Source organism: Opisthocomus hoazin, chromosome 15 (assembly GCF_030867145.1).
Source record: "Opisthocomus hoazin isolate bOpiHoa1 chromosome 15, bOpiHoa1.hap1, whole genome shotgun sequence".
Lineage (NCBI taxonomy): Eukaryota > Metazoa > Chordata > Aves > Opisthocomiformes > Opisthocomidae > Opisthocomus > Opisthocomus hoazin.
In genome coordinates, this window is record NC_134428.1 from 13,123,257 (window position 1) to 13,140,381 (window position 17,125).

Sequence of the window (17,125 nt, forward strand, 5' to 3'; positions counted from 1 at the left end):
AGAAATTTGTCTTTCCTGGCACGCTCAGACACCAGAAGACTCTCCAGTGAAGAAGTGATGGCGGCTCGGGTTTTGCCCTGACAGAGCTGGCTCTCCCAGCCCAGCGCGCGGCCCGGCTGATCCATATTTCATGGCGAGTGCTGCTTACCGTGCCACCGCCCGCCAGCGTCGTTGGGAAGGGAGAAATACCTCGGCTGACGGGGCAGAGAGGAAGGGCGGCCTCCTGGGCTCGGCTGCTCCTGGACAGATCTCCCAAGGCTTCAGTGAAACCTCGTTGTCGACTCACCTGAACGTCCTTTACATTCCATTTTTACTGCATGAAGGATGGTGTATTTGTTTAACCTGGAGGGTTAAAGAAGGGCGACAGCTTCCGAAGAGACTGTAGAAATTTGGTGGGAAAAGGAAGAAAGTTTTTTATTTCACTGGCAAAGAATTGAAGGGAAAACTACCAGAGTTTTTGAACTTCGTTGTGTGAACCCGTAAGCTCTACATTGCTGCAGAAATTGGGTGATGTGAACTTTTAGATGTAAGAGGTACTGGAATTCTGGTGTAGATTTTTTAGCCTTGCTCTGTGATCGTATCAGCTAATTATTATCGCTTATGGCGTCCTGACTCAGCTGCTGGTCCGGGTCAGCTGCATTTCCCTCCAAAAAGGGTACAAGCTACAAAGAGCTAAAATACGGGGGGGGGGGGGGGGGGGGGGGGAATAATTTAAGCCCATATTATTGCAAAGTAAATCAGGATGTCGTCAGAAAGAACCCCAGGGTATGTTGACCTCCAGCTGAAGAAGCGAGTTTTCCCTCTGATATCAACAAAGTCATGATTCCGCTCAGTTCCTTTGGTCCAGCGTGGTGAGGAGTGGGTGGGTGGTAAATGAGCAAAACGCCGTTTGCCTGGAGTGTGCTAAAAGTTGAAGCCCTTAAAATTGAGATTTATCCCTGAGACTTGCTTGGGTAGGCTTCAACTCATCCAAGATGAAGACGTGGGGTGGCACCTTCGCTCGAAGCAGAGCTCTGGGGTTCGTGTGTGTGTAGCAGCGAGCGCACATGGAGGGAAGAGGCTCGGGCACCGCACGGAGAGAGCTCACGGGCATGCGTGTGCGCACACAGCTGGAGCAGAGGGGCCGTTGGCAGAGCCTTTTCCCTGCGTGGGCACGGGCATGGAGGGACATGCGTGCGGGAGGTGGAGGACAAGCAGAAGCAAAGCTCGGGTGGAGGAGCGAGCGGAGCATGCCTCGTTCCCCCTGCGCTCAATAAAACGAGACTTTGTATGTTCGTAGAATCAACAGAATCACATCAAAGATGCTGGGTACGTCACAAGCCTTGGCTGAGTGACCCACATGATCCCAGATTTTGTCTGGCCGCTCGTCAGAGGCTGCGTTTGATCTTCACTAATGAAGCAGTCTCCTCTTTCCCAGCTCCCCATGCTGGTTCGAAGGACAGTGAAGTGGGACTGAAGAATCACAGAATCACAGAATGGTCGGGGTTGGAAGGGACCTCTGTGGGTCATCTAGTCCAACCCCCCTGCTGAAGCAGGGTCACCTAGAGCAGGCTGCACAGGACCTTGTCCAGGCGGGTCTTGAATATCTCCAGAGAAGGAGACTCCACAGCCTCCCTGGGCAGCCTGTTCCAGTGCTCCGTCACCCTCAGAGGGAAGAAGTTCTTCCTCATCTTCAGGTGGAACTTCTTATGCTTCAGTTTGTGCCCGTTGCCCCTTGTCCTGTTGCTGTGCACCACTGAAAAGAGCTTGGCCCCATCCTCCTGACACCCACCCTGCAGATATTTATAAGCATTTCTAAGCTCCCCTCTCAGCCTTCTCTTCCTCAGGCTAAACAAGCCCAGCTCCCCCAGCCTTTCCTCGTAGGAGAGATCACAGAATCACAGAATCACAGAATAGTAGGGGTTGGAAGGGACCTCTGTGGGTCATCTAGTCCAACCCTCCTGCCAAAGCAGGGTCACCTACAGCAAGCTGCACAGGACCTTGTCCAGGCGGGTCTTGAATATCTGCAGAGAAGGAGACTCCACAACCTCCCTGGGCAGCCTGTTCCAGTGCTCCGTCACCCTCAGAGGGAAGAAGTTCTTCCTCATGTTCAGACGGAACTTCCTGTGCCTCAGTTTGTGCCCATTGCCCCTTGTCCTGTCACTGGGCACCACTGAAAAGAGCTTGGCCCCATCCTCCTGACACCCGCCCTTCAGATATTTGTAGGCATTTATAAGGTCCCCTCGCAGCCTTCTCTTCTTCAGGCTGAACAAGCCCAGTTCCCTCAGCCTCTCCTCGTAGGGGAGATGTTCCAGTCCCCTCATCATCCTCGTAGCCCTGCGCTGGACTCTCTCCAGTAGTTCTTCATCTTTCTTGAACTGGAGAGCCCAGAACTGGACACAGTACTCCAGATGAGGCCTCACTACGGCAGTGCAGAGGGGAAGGAGAACTCCCTCGACCTGCTGGCCACACTCCTCTGAATGCACCCCAGGATCCCATTGGCCTTCTTGGCAGCCAGGGCACACTGCTGGCTCATGGTTAACCTGTCATCCACCAGGACACCCAGGTCCCTCTCCACAGAGCTGCTCTTCAGCAGGTCTGCCCCAGCCTGTACCGGTGCATGGGGTTGTTCCTCCCCATGTGCAGGACCCTGCCCTTGCCCTAGTTGAACTTCATCAGATTCCTCTGCACCCAACTCTCAAAACCCTCCTTTGGTAAACTTCAGATCGTGACTTTGAGAGTGTTCCGAACCCTTGCTCCCCCGAGGAAGCTCCTGCTAGGTTTGTTACTTGTAGGCTCCCATCCCACTCCTCCTTTCGAGCTTTTGGGTGAAGCGGTCGCCCGGCGCTCAGCAGCTCAGCCGTTCCCAAGCCTCGTCTGCCATTGCTGAGCTCTGCAGGAACACGCGCTGTGTATGCAGCAGGGAGGACAGGTACCAAGTGTTGACTTTTGCTAGCTCTGTACTGGCTGGGAAAAACCTAAGGCTGCCTCCTGAAACACTGATTTTTTAGAATTGGGTATTATGTCATTTTCGTTTTGCTTTTGTTGTCAAGGTTTTTCTCCATTGAATTCATGAGGCAGGTCACATACATGTAAGTGGTAATCAAAAAACGCCAGTGATGCTTGTATTTATTTCAAGCATGAGTAATACTTGTCTTAGAGGGCAAGAAGTGGTTTGCAGCTGCGTTTGTTGTTTTGCCCGCTGCCTTCTGGTTTGTTTTTATCCAGGAGGAGTTTCACCCCACGCAACGTAATGCAGTCAGCGTGTCCCTCTAAGGCAGCGTCTGTGTGGGTAAGGTTTGTAGCATCCTTTGAGGAAGATGCTTCCTCCAGGTCGCGTTCCCAGCAACCGCAGTCAGCACACCTTGGTAGAGCCGGGAGCTCCCCGACGGTGTTGGCCTCCACTCCTGGGTTCGTTTTAGTGTCTGGTGGTTCTGGGTTGGGCTGTTTCTCTGCGGAGAGCTCTGACTGCCCTTCCAAAATACTCCAAGACTGGTTTCCGTTCTCAGAGACCGAGGCAGAGGAAATACTTTACAGAGCAATAGCTGGCCAAATGCATATCCTACTGCATGTTTCTTTTAACTTCGTGCCACTAAATATACGTATTTAGTCTATAGAATTGAATTTACTTCCCTTCTCAGAGGCACAGCTTTGTCAGCTCTAATGATTAGCTTTTGTTTGACATTCATAATATTGTACTTCACCGCTTATCTGATGGAGCTGCGCGAAACCATTCGGGGGGGGTTCTGAAATGTGGCAACCCACACGATGCTTTTTTAGACTTCACAAACCACCTTCACCAGGCAGAAGAATCTGACATGGGAACTGCTGGCTAAAACAACAGCGTGTATTAATGCCGGTATAGTTGGTGCAGCTGGGGGGGAGGAATGCTGTCAAGAAGTTTGTGGCTTTTATTGTATGCAAAACTTACAGCCTGAAAGCAAAGGCATCGTGGATGCCATGGGTGGAGGCTGTTCATCCAATCTGGCTCTGGAAACAGCATAAATATTGGGGGGAAAGACGTTAAAACCTGTTTCATCCATTCGCAGACAGAAAGGCTGAAGGGAGACAGCCCAGGTGCCCCATTCCCTGCTTTCCTACCTTGATAAATGGCAGGATCTCACTTCCTGACACGCTTCTGCGTCTGCATCCTTGCTGGCATCTGCAGCGTTCATTCTGAGCTTTGCTTTGAATCCTGGTAACCTCTAGGTGAAAGAACTCATGTTGTGGGTTAAATAAAAGTACTTTCCTGACTTCTGCTCACAGACTAACAGGTAAGTATTAAAAAATATTTCGGAGGGTTGTTAGTCCTCCATGCTTTTTAAACTCAGAATAGTATCACGGTGCTTATTTCACTTTTCCATGAAAGAAGAGCAGGAGGATTACCTTTGACATCTTTTCCATAGGAAGCCACGGAAGCTGAGTAAGTAACGCATTCTTCTCACTTCCTCGGGGTAGCCAGGTTGGTTTGAGTTGAGTTCTTTATTTTCATCCTTCCGAAACTGCAGTTCAAATTACTCATATTACTGACACGATTTCATGGCCCGGATGAGATGCGCAGATAAAATAAGCCAGTAAGTAGCAGAAGATCTTTTTCTGTGACTTGGACCTCAAGAGGGAGGATAAAACCTGGCCCAGCTGAGTGGGAACCGCTGGCTCCTGTAGGACCAGGATTTTACTCGAAGGCTTTACGGTCGTCTCAGTCATGTGGCCTTCAACACCGAAAGCAATGCAGACCGTACCCCTAATCTGACAAAAATGTCTGCCACCAGGAGGTGGCTTTGCTCAAATATACATTTCTGTAAGATGAAGACAAAATTCGTTGCTCATTCCATTCATAACCAGAAGTTCTCCTGGCTTGCCAAGCTGCTGAATCAGCTCGGGTACCTCACCCTTGAGTCAGCAAAGCCTGAAATGGAAACTCGCTCCACTTCTGAAGGGAGGAAGCACCACTGCTGTCTGCAAATAGAGCCACGTCTAACCTGCTTTTATAACTAGGACTGCTCGGTGGATGAACTCCCATGACACTCTGCTTCTTTAAAATAAAAATAAGGAAAAAAAAAAGGGCATTTTTTTACTTGAAATGGGAGCGTTAAGATTACTACAAGTGAGACTGTCTGGGTGCGGAAGCACCAAGGAATAAACAGCAGGAGAAGGACTGTAGAAGTGGTAGTGACGGATATCACCTAAACTATCTGAGCGTCGAGCTCCCGCTCCATCAACTTACAGCTTCTCAGGACATGAAAATTAGGGAGACAAAGAACAGGCTACAACCAGGCTAAAGCAAAGTCTTAAACCATTAGGAAATGAAGGCAAGAAAACAGGATAGAAGCCATAAGACACTGACTGGAAATCAGCTATGGCAGCGCTACTCTGGGATTCCCAAAGCAGCGCTGAGTTACTCGCTACTGTGCCGTAACGCTGCTCTATAGCGCAGCGTAAAAGAGCAAAAACCAGTGAAAATGACCAACAGTTGCAGTTAAATAGTTAGAAGTGACACTGTAAAGTCACCAGCAGGACTTCCGTGAGTAGGTGGAAGGCAGTGAAAAGGCGTGTAAAAATAGTACTTATATGATATAAATTAGGGAGGAGTTGCTGTGGCTCCAAGTCAGGCCAAGCAGTAGAAAAACAATCATAGTGTTAATTCTCCAGTTCTCCCCTTCTCAAGCTGCTCAGCCTTTTATCTTGCAGACAAAAGCATCACTAATTTTTAGCATCCTACAAGAGGACACCCATTGAAAACAAAGTTTCAGGAGGCTGTCGAGCAGCCGCCTGCTGTGTGCCACCTTTCCGTGAGCGCTCCTGGTTTTTCCTCCATGCACGCCACAGGCTGATCTCACGCTTTTCCTGCTCCAAGCAAATGACAGCCGCTGGCGCTCCCGTTAAGCCTTCCAAACTGGCTTTGCTACCTGTAAAGAGCAGGCCATTCTAATGGGCAAATAAACACCAGTAACCCCTTTCGAACCCCGAGCAGAGGAGATATGTGACCATTACTGGGCTGAGCGAAAAAAATCCCTTCACCTTAGGGAAAGTCTGGGTGTATTTTGCTCTCTCTGGAAACTTTCCTCCGCCTACCCCGGATGCCCACATGTGGTTTTCCTGGGCCATGACATGACCTGCTCCCCTCTAGCCGTGCAGATCTTACATATGCTGCTTTACCCATACAATGTCACAGCTTCTGTGATCTCGCAAAATAAGGCTGGTGAAGCCAACACTACAGAGAAACGGAAAATAAACCTTTTCTGTTCCCACAGCTCGCTTCTTTGGACAACCCGTCTCCATAGCATAGTTTCTGCGGGAAGATCCTGATGGACAGGGGGGTTCTCTGGTATGGGAGCACCAAAAGGACCCTCAGGACCTAACTATTCTAAACCAGTCGACTAATCAGAACTAAACCAGTCTAAACTATTCATAGAACCTTGCCAGGCAAGTTTCCTCCTAGGGCGACACTTGGCGCGGGATTTTCCTGCAGTGCTGTGGAGGAAACGATAGAGATTTGGGAAAATTGTCATTTCCGCAGTGGGTGTGAAAGTTGCGACACACAATTTTACCATTTTCTGATTTTTTGCAACAACGCAGTTGCAAATCGCAACAGATTTTATATTGAGTGTTTCGGGTTATTCAACTGAAAAGAGACAGGGATGAGAATTTGTCGGCACAGTTACGGGATTGTGCAATCACCTGGTGCACACGCCGCGGGTGTGGAAGAAAGACCTGCTGCAAATCCGCAGAGAATCCTGGCTGTGGTGTTGTCAGAATTACACAACGCAACGCTCGGCAAAGCATCTGCTGTGCATGCACCAAGCCCTTTTTAAATTCAGGTTTCTGGGGAGAAGAGAATCTCTGTGGCGTTTTGGTGACTTGATCCCTGGTCTCAGCTGACCGGCGACAGCAAGGTGCCCCGAGTGGAGCCGAGCAGGGCACGGCTGCACCGAGAGCCCTCGCTGTCGGGGCCCAGCGCTCGCTCTGCAGCTAGCAGAGCGTTCCCGGCCGCATCCCTGAATAGATTCGATTTCTCTTCCCCAGGCTCAGGCTGTCACAGTATATTTTAACTACAAATCTGTTATTCCACGCTGCGGGTGCCAGAAGCATCTGAAAGAATAACCCAACTCAGTAATACTGTTTTTTTGGTGTTTTTTTTTTTTTTTTTTTTTTTCCCCAGAAGGGGTAGAAGAAAGCATTCTTCTCAGCCATACCTGAGATTTCACCTGCGTGGCTGCAACTGATGCTGTCCAGGCATACAGATGACCCCCACTACCCCAACCAGAGCAGATGCATCTGAGCAATTTAGCAATGATGTGACAAGGGTGAAGCCGAAGACATCCAGAACGCATTGTAACAATTTTTAGTTTGTGTACAAGATGGTTTCTACACACTTGTGTTCTATAAAGGCGGAAGGAGTCCGCTTCTCCTGTCTGCCAACCCAGGAGCCAGCCATTATTCCAGCTTAGTGCTGTGGTGGTAGGACTAAGACTGTGATGAAACCAGAAAAAAAAACGGTATAGGGCAATTTGACCCCAGTTCTGTCAGCGCGGTGGCTGAAATCCGGGTTGTCCAGCGTGGTGCACTGATTCTACTGCTAGGTGATACATTTAGCATTTGTATTGGTTAAAAACTGATTTCATTCTAAACCCGTTGCAGCTGTGCCTCACAATTTCTGACTTAAAGATTTTATTTACACTGCACAAAGAAAAGACCGGAGTAGAAGATTATTGTCAGGGCTTCAGAATCAAGCACTTAAAAAGTATGAAAAGATGATATTAATTTTAGCATTTTGATGCTCTCAGATAAACTCTATGGAGCGCTTGATGCTCTCCGAGCGTTCGGGACTTTTGCTGGGCTGCCGATGGAGTGCGAAGAGCGGCAAACGCCTTCCGAACACCCGTGTTTGCAGCTGAGCGTGAATGCCTGTTTCTGCCACGCGCCCAGCTCTGTTTCTAGGGAACGAGACGGGAAGAAAACGTTGCTGAAAACACCAATGCGTACAGCTTGGGCAGGGATGGTTATTGCATCTCCCAGGCATTTGTGCCTATGTTGCTGCCCTGACAGCTGCGTATTGTGGAATTAAAAATGTGCGGTCACTCAGGTTGGAGTTCTGCTGTTTGTGGACTGAACAAGTGCGCTAAATACCTTTGGATGGGAAGAAGAGAAAATGCGTGCTTCTGTAGAGAAGGAGAAAGATCGGTTCTGGGGTGCTGAAAAGACAGCAAATATTTGTTAAAAAGGGGAGTTGGGGGTGCAAAACAAAGTGGCGTATAGGACACAATGAAAGATCGTGGTGGGAGAAGTGATGCAATCCAGCGATTATTGCCGAGATGCAATCAGGATTTAGGAATGGGGCCCTAATCCTTTTATAGACCGGGAATCTCCTGGAACTGGGTGATGGGGTTACCGACAGTCACACTTACTGAGCAAAAATCAAATAACCCTCGGGCTTCGTGGCACGTGCAAAACTCATCATGACACAGTCAGGAGAAAAACATAACCCATCACAGGCTTTTCAGTAAATTCCCACCACCGGATTCCTCCAGGCTGCAGCTTGTGGAGGCTCTGCATGGTTTGTACCCACGAGAACTGCTTGGATGTTGCGTTTCAGTAGATTTAGACAGAGGAGTTATTTACCAAAGGATATCTCGAATAGGGAATTTGGTGCAGACCAAGGTGGCTGCTGTATTACTATGTGTGACCCCTCTTGTCACCGCATGCCTGAAACTGTCCCACAAATTGTCTGTTAATTTGGTAAATTATTTCCTGGAACACTTAGAAAACAAACCAAGGAGCTGAAATTGTCTCTCAGTGTTTCTTCAGTACAAACAAACAAACAAATAAACAAGCAAGCAGCTTGTGTGTCTTATGTATCTAGTCAAAACATCTCAGTTATTAGTATTAAACTCCTGGGTGCCTGGAGAACCTGCTCCTGAATGATCTACAAAGCTGAAGCATGGCTGAAAATATTAAAAAAAAAAAAGATTCCACCATCTTAGGGCTGTTCAGCCTGGAGAAGAGAAGGCTCCGGGGTGACCTTATAGCAGCCCGCCAGTACCTGAAGGGGCCGACAGGAAGGACGGAGCAGGGCTTTTCACAAGGGTGTGTAGTGATAGGACAGGGGGAAAAGGCTGTAAACTAACAGAGGGCAGATTTAGATGAGATATTAGGAAAAACTTCTTCACCATGAGGGTGATGAAACATTGGCACAGGTTGCCCAGAGAAGCTGTGGCTGCCCCCTCCCTGGCAGTGTTCAAGGCCAGGTTGGATGGAGCTCTGAGCAACCTGGTCTGGTGGAAGGTGTCCCTGCTCATGACAGGGGGGTTGGAACCAGACGATCTTTAAGGTCCTTTCCAACCCAAACCATTCTATGATTCTATGATCATCAGCCACTGTTTCTGAAAGGTGACCAAGGCAGGGTCCCCTGTGCCCTGCAGCAACGGGCTGTGCCAGGCAGCAGCAGCGCGGTGCCATCGCTCTGCTGAAACTCTGCGGTGGCCTCAGGAGGCAAAGGCACACGGCCGTAGAGCGAGAACAGACTCTGGCCATGAACCAGGAGAGCAGAGGGTGAGCAGCAGATCTATTGTGCTAAGGGCTTTCTCCTGTCTACTCAGTTCTCCTCTTTACCATCCTCATCTCGGTTCCTTCCTCAGCTTTGGCTCTGTGGAAGAGCAGGGAAAATACTCTATTCCCCTTTCATGGTCATAACACTTATTTATTAAATCTCATTTTGTTATAACCCAAATAATGATTGCCACATTTTATTTTTTATCTATCTGAACCGTCTGAGCTCTTAATGAAGGATTCGCCCTTAATCTGGATCCCTTCCTTCCTTTTCTCGTCACGCTTGGTTCCAGCTCAAGGCATATGCCATGTTCCTTTAGAGGCAGTTTGTCTTGAAGGGAGGCATGTAGATTTTTAACCAGGTTTTTCATCCTGCCCTATCTCACCTTCACAGCCCGGCTGCTTAGACCAGGAGGCACCGAGTCCATCGCTTTGCTACAGCCTCAAACTTCTTCTTACAAACCAGAAACGCGGGCAGGGCTCTCGATGGGATTTGTAACCTCAGCCAGACTGCGGACCAGCGCGCAACCCACCTTCCTCCCCTAAACGAGCAGCATGCTTCACTAACCACGGAAACTTCAGCAACACCCACTCACTGCCTTGTTTTTTTCCCTAATGATTTCGCACCATTCGTGGATGGGAGAGAGCAGAACTCGGGCCTGGAGCCCACCGCTTCTCTGCCACTCGACATCCTAGAAGAGGATGAACACATGGAGTTTTGAGGCTGAAGTCTTCTTTAAATTGTATGTTAGGCTGAAAAATTAACACCCCATTTATAGGAATAAAGGATGCTCGCAGTGCCTACAGATGCTGCTTTATAGAGCAAAAGCAGCCAGACCTACCAGGCTGTGGTGTGGAGGACTTTTAGCAAATAAAAACTGTCTTTGGTTAGCTTTATTTACACAGTAGATGTCAATGCTGAGATCTCTGCATTAAAAGGACAGAATATCCTTCATGGGAAATGTGATTTTTGAAGCCTAACAGCTTGAAACCAGCGGGAAGGTTTTTGCTCAGACTGCCCGGGGAGAAAAATCGCCTTTGGCTCAACGGAACAGGAAGAATGTCAAGCCCACGGTCAAAGTTTTTCAAGAAACTAACAAAAATGGAGGATTATTGTTTAAACGGTTTTGCAATCACTGGCCTCAGTCATGCAGACACTTTTCACACGTGTTTAGCTGTACATACGTGGTTAGTTTTGCTGACCTGCACGGGATTATTTACAGATGTAGACAGAAGTACATGGCTGAGAGTTTACAGAGTGGAGTTTAAACTCTAGCATTTGTTACCAAAAAAATGACATTATGTCAAGATCTCCAGAATTGGCTCATTGAGGTTCTTTATGTTGGGAAAAAAAAAGCTGAGAAATTCAGGAATTAAGATTGCTGAGGCAGTTTCAGACCTGCTCTCCTGTGTGAGTAGCATCTTTTGTCATGCTGGACCACAGCACTGAGCCGTGAAACTTCTTTAGCAGCTGTTTAAAAGAAAACAGCACCTTTATATAGTTTGAATCTGCTGCTCACGGGAAGATACTGTCTGCATTTCTTTCTGCACTCTAACATACATCAAAGCTAAAAAAAGTGTGTTTGGCTACTAGCTGAGACTGAAAGGTTTCCTCCCTTCAAGGGGAAGCAACTAACAAAAAAAAGTTATTTTTCCATAATTTTAAAATTATTTTATTTGTTTGTTTGTTTATTTTATATAATGGGAGTGTATTCTACCTGCAGCAAAGCGACTTGTTGAAACCCTGGAGACAGGAATAAATTGCTTCTGCGAACTGCAGTTCTGCCGTTTGTCGGCTCGTTTCTGTGCAGAAGCCAAACTGCCATGAAGCTGACTCACGTTCTGGCATTTTGTGTTTGTGTACAAGATGACGAAGTTTGCAAGCAATGGGGGAAAAAAAAAAACTTATTCAACAGCACTGCAGTCCCAGCAAAATCTTTCCCTTCTCTGCTGCATCTTCCAGCAACCCTCCCCTGCCGCGGCTGCAGAGTGGGGGGGACGTGGCCGGAGCCTGGGTCCAGCACAGGGACCGTTGCCATCAGTCTTTGCCACCCAGCACTGGACGAATCTGGGGCATTCCCGCAATCCCTCACATTTCATCCCAGACCCTTTGCTTGGCCGTCACAAACTGCTGTGTCCCCAGCCAGCCGGGCTCTGGGGCTGCCAGAGTCACAGATCTACCTGAATTTAGGCACGCCTGGTGTTCCCCACCCCTCCCCATCCATCCTGATGCTCCAACAGATCCTGTGCGATTCTGCCGGCATCCTTTGTGGCTCTGGAAAGTCAGCTTCAGCTCTCAGGATACTTTTCAAACCATCTTTATCGCACTGGGTCCAGTATTTTCAATGTAGTATACCTGGCGCTGGTATCGTACTTTCTGCAGGGTTGATTTCTGCTCGCTGCCCCTCTTTATCTCCAAGGTCCTTGCCTTCAGTCTTGTCCTGGGTTTTTTTGCCTTTCCCCAGGCAACATAAGGGGTTTAAGGACTGTGGTGTGGTGTACCTGGCTCTGCGTTGCTGCCGCCCTGAGCTGTCTCTTCTGGCATTCCCTAGACTGTAACGGCAGCTTCTGGCCATGTCACAGTCCCATCAGCCACTGGGGAGAGGCAGAGGACGGTCCCTTCGGCCCCTGCCAGCGTGGCTCCTCTCAGTGTCCACTGGCGAAGGCTGACCCATCACCACCAGCCCCACACCCAACCCTATGGCATCCCGCCTCATCCTTCACCGGGGGAGAACCAGGCAGACAACGCCATGTGAAACCCCCGTCCCGGGATGCAGTAACTCCCCTCGCCGCCCTGCTTTGCCCCACGATCGCATTTGTTGGCACAGCTATGCCGCAGACACCGGGGCTGCCCCGGGCCCTGCGGGGTCGATGGCCAGGGCTGGCTCTGTGGCAGTGTTTGGCTGAGGTCAGTCACCGCTGACGAGCAGGAGCAGGTCTCAGCTGCTGAAAATCCCACTCAGATCCGCTGCAAGGTGGAAACAAGTCATGAAACCCTTCATATTGGGGCAGTAGCAAACCTTCATCAACCAGAGAGCACTGAGTGTTTGGATTTCTGCCGCTGGAGGGGGGGGGCTCTGTGGGCACCCCCAGAGCTTCTGAACGCTTCTTCACAGTTTCTAAAACTCTTCTGCTTTCTGCTTGAATGAGACAAAAAGGATTGTCAAAGTAGGACAAAATGTCTCGTCTACGGGTACTGGTGGGCCTGGTGTGCCACGGCGCTGCCTATTCCCAGCATCCCGGGGGGATTTGGGGTCCGGCAGCACCTCCCGGCTCTGCGGTACTCCTCCGGCTGATGGAGACGATGGGGCCGAGCCGGAGGGTCTGCCTGGCTTCGTGCCTCTCCTGCATTTCCCCAGGTCCCGGCATCTCCCATCACAGGGTGAGCAGGTACGGAGAGCATCCCACGCCCGCAGCCTGGGGGGTTGAGGAGCCTCTCTGTGCCCGCCTAATGATTTTACCGGGGTTCACCATGCTCGTGCACCCGGTTTTGCCAACAACTCCCCTCCCTGGCAGATCTCTAATGTCTTTCTCCTACTGGGTACAGCTTGTACCCTGCCCTGGCGCCAGCTGCAAGGGAGCAAAGGAGCAAAAAGAGAGTCGGGGACCAACTAGGTGAGCAAGTTCCCAGAGCACAGCCCTGGCTTTGGCCAGATCTGGGGCTGCAGCTGACATGAAACTTCCATCGGTTGCAAAGGGTCCTCCCTGCTCGAGTCCCCGCTGTCAGGAGCTGCCAGCAGGACTAAGGAGAAAAAGTAACATCTGGGTCATGGGAACAGGGAAAACAGAAGCAGCTCGGACAGCTGAAGAGGAAGCGGTGGGACACAGATGCCCGTGGAATGCTGAAGCCACTTAGAGAGGATGCATTTATTCTTATTTCCTTCCACTACAGCTTAATTGCCATGTTTTTTAATGACAGGTAGTACAGGAGCTGGGCTTCTGCCTAAGCGCTTCTCCATCCTGCATAAAAGCGCTGAATTTAATATTAACAACAATTAATTACGGTTACCGGGAGGCACCCGGCAGCGTTCCCCATTCCCAGGAGCGCCCAGTTCACATGCTCAGCCCCATTAATTCCCACCTCCAGGCAAATGGCACTGGAGAGTCGCCGGGAAGCGAGGGCCTTCCCCATCCTTCTGCATGTAGATCCAGAGTGGTAGCGGCACCAGCACCCCCTTCCCATCCCCTCTGGCAGCCTTTGCTGTGAATACAGGAGGTTTCGGACACCCCGTGTCTCTCCCGTGGGTGGGAAACCGCCTCACAGAATCACAGAATCACAGAATAGTAGGGGTTGGAAGGGACCTCTGTGGGTCATCTAGTCCAACCCTCCTGCCAAAGCAGGGTCACCTACAGCAGGCTGCACAGGACCTTGTCCAGGCGGGTCTTGAATATCTCCAGAGAAGGAGACTCCACAGCCTCCCTGGGCAGCCTGTTCCAGGGCTCCGTCACCCTCAGAGGGAAGAAGTTCTTCCTCATGTTCAGACGGAACTTCCTGTGCCTCAGTTTGTGCCCACTGCCCCTTGTCCTGTCACTGGGCACCACTGAAAAGAGCTTGGCCCCATCCTCCTGACACCCACCCTTCAGATATTTGTAAGCATTTATAAGGTCCCCTCGCAGCCTTCTCTTCTTCAGGCTGAACAAGCCCAGTTCCCTCAGCCTCTCCTCGTAGGGGAGATGTTCCAGTCCCCTCATCATCCTCGTAGCCCTGCGCTGGACTCTCTCCAGTAGTTCTTCATCTTTCTTGAACTGGGGAGCCCAGAACTGGACACAGTACTCTAGATGAGGCCATCAGCTCACCCACCCGTGTTTCATTACCTGTCCCCATGCCCCGAAAGGCGGCGGGGATAATTCCAGGTCACAGCAGGCTGGCGGAGCTAGGTCAGGTCTCAGGTGTATTGGGACCTTGCTGTATTTTCCCTGTTGTTGGTACCGCGACTCCTTCTCTCGTTAGTAGCACTAATTGTTCGTTGCATATTTTGCATACATATATTAGTATTTCGGAACAGCTCATTTTTGCAGCCTGTAATTAAATGACCGCTAATGAACGCTCTAGAAAAGGAGCAGCCAAATGAGATAACCTGTGTGGGAGTGCTGGGTATATATACAGTAATTGCATGGGAATTCACCACAATGTAGCACCGAATGGCCTCCTGCGCTGCACAGGTTCTTGGCTGGGAGAAAGCAGCGTGTGAGCACCCTGCAAACCCTCTGGTCTCTGCACTGCCTCAAGGAACCCCCCCTCCAGGTCCTGGCCCACCACTCACCTCCCTCTTAGCTCTTGTTTCCAGCATCCAAGAGAACTTCTCAGTTGAACCACCCACCACCAGCCCTCCACCCCAACATTTTGCAGGAGTTGCGTATGCTGGACACCCCATGGGGTGAAAATAACCTTCCCAGGGCTCAGGGCTGCCCTGGCTCCTCCGCCTCTTGCGCTGAACATCACCCAGGCACGCTAAAGGTGACCTGTTGGGGCCAACATCCAGGCTTTTCCCATCTCTGTCAAGCAGTCGATCCTTTGGGGCGTCACTGGTCCCAGCCCAAGGCTCTTCCCAAGGCAGTGGGCTTGCTCCCCATCCTTCACCCCATCTCCACCAGGGAGGGCCAATGTCACGTGCAAACCCCAATTCTGGGTCCCAACCACTTTGAAGCCTGCACATGGGCGATCCTCATCCTGCGGGTATTGACCAAGGGAACATCCCCAAAGCACCTGGAAGCTCTGCAGGACACGGCTTTACATGCCCTGCTGATTCCGTGTCCCACACATGCGTGTCTTGGGCAAACACATATTGATCTGAGGGTTCTTCACAGATGTGGTGCTCTGGGTGGAGACGGGTGGTGTTCTCCTAATGTGATGCGAAGCTGCATGCTGCACATCAGTGCTTTAGTGTTGAAACTCTTCCTACTCCGACCATCGAAGTGGTGATGAAATCTGAGCCCGGCACCTGCCGCTGCACCCCAAGGAGGGCACAATCAAGGGCTGGGGACAGTGCAAGCCAGGGTGCCCTCTGGGCTGCAGAAAGCTCGAAGGTGCCAAAAAGGAGGTACTTGCATGGAAAGGGTGTTTGATTTGCTCTGGGGTCCGTAAGTGGTGGCTTGAGCAGGTCGGGCAGGCTGCTGCGAGCCGGCTGACTGCAGCAGGGAGGGCAGCAGCCCCAGCTCCAGGGTGGACAACCGGGCTGGTAGATTTTGAAGGGCACCTGGGAAGGAAGCGAGTGGCTTCATAAACGTGCCACGTCCGCTGGGGTCTTGCAGATGCAGCACGGGGCACTTCGGGGGCAAGGCTCGGTTGGGTTTTGACCCCAGCGTTGGGTAAGCAGGGGACGGCAGGGGACAGGCTGGACAGGGATGGTGGCTCCCCCCCAGCTCCTGGCAGACCTTCCCAAAGGTTTTAGGTCCTCTTCTGATGAAAGAGGCAGTGAATCCCCACATTCCCTATGTGTGGTTAAAGGCACGTGCTCTGCCATGGGGTGATTATGGCTGTGGAGGTGGAGAGTTTGGCTCATTACCGCGAGAAGCTCTGGCCTCAAGCTTACAGAGAGAAAACACAGTCTGGTCAGGCACCCCCTCCTTGTTTCTCACAGCAATGTCCAACATGATGCCTATAAAAATGCAGAAATCAGATTGACATCGCAAACAAGCTGCTGGGATATGGGATATTTTCATCCCAGAGATGCAGAGATGCTGCTGAGACGTTGAGGCTGTAGAGGGCAACCGAAGCAGCAGGGACCGTAAACCCCTTGGCTGGCATTTAGATATTGGCAGTGCCACCGCCGGGCTTTGGGAGACTTTTGGGAAACCTTCTTGCGGCTCCCCTGGGTGGGATCTGGCCATGGCTGGGCTCTCGGCAGCACTGGCAGCTCTTCCCCAGTGATGTCTCTAAGATAAATGTTTGTCTTTTTCGTCGGAGAAATACAGCAGAGCCGCTGCCAGCACCGCGTCTCAGCGGAATCAGTTTCCATTCTGCCAGGAGCGTTACCGGCTCATGATTCACGTCATTACAGCGGCTTTGGAAGGAGAATGCGCTTCCCGCCAGGCAGACCTTCACACGCGTCGAGATGCCACAGTTTTTCCAGACTTTCCGAAGGAAGCAACAGCCGAGTGAAACATTCCTTCTCCTCTGCCAGCTTTCTTGGAACAACCTCTTGATTAGTGAGTGAGACAGATAGATAGACAGGCAGGCCGGGCAGTAGGGTTATGATAAGCAGTTTGCGTGAGCCCCAGCCTCCGGTGGGGTGGTGCCTCCATCTGCCTCTCACTGCGTGGCTGGCGAGAGCCCTTGGTGTTTGCCATGGTCCCTGACCCCCTGCCCTCCTCTGTGGTCCTGGACCCCCTGCCTTCCACCTTGGTCCCAGACCCTCACCTTCCGCTGTGGACCCCAGTCCCCTTCCCTCTGCTGTGGACCCAGAGCCGGGCGGTGCATGGACTCTGGTCTGCAGCAGGGCTCCTGCGCACCCGCAGGTGCCTTTGCCACCAGGGAGAGGACAGAGGCCACAGCCAGCATCATCAGGGCTCAGCCAGGGCGTCCCTGCAGCCCTCACCCCAAAGCTGCGGCCGGGGCAGGCGGGGTGTGAACATGGTGCTGGAGGGAGGAGAAGCA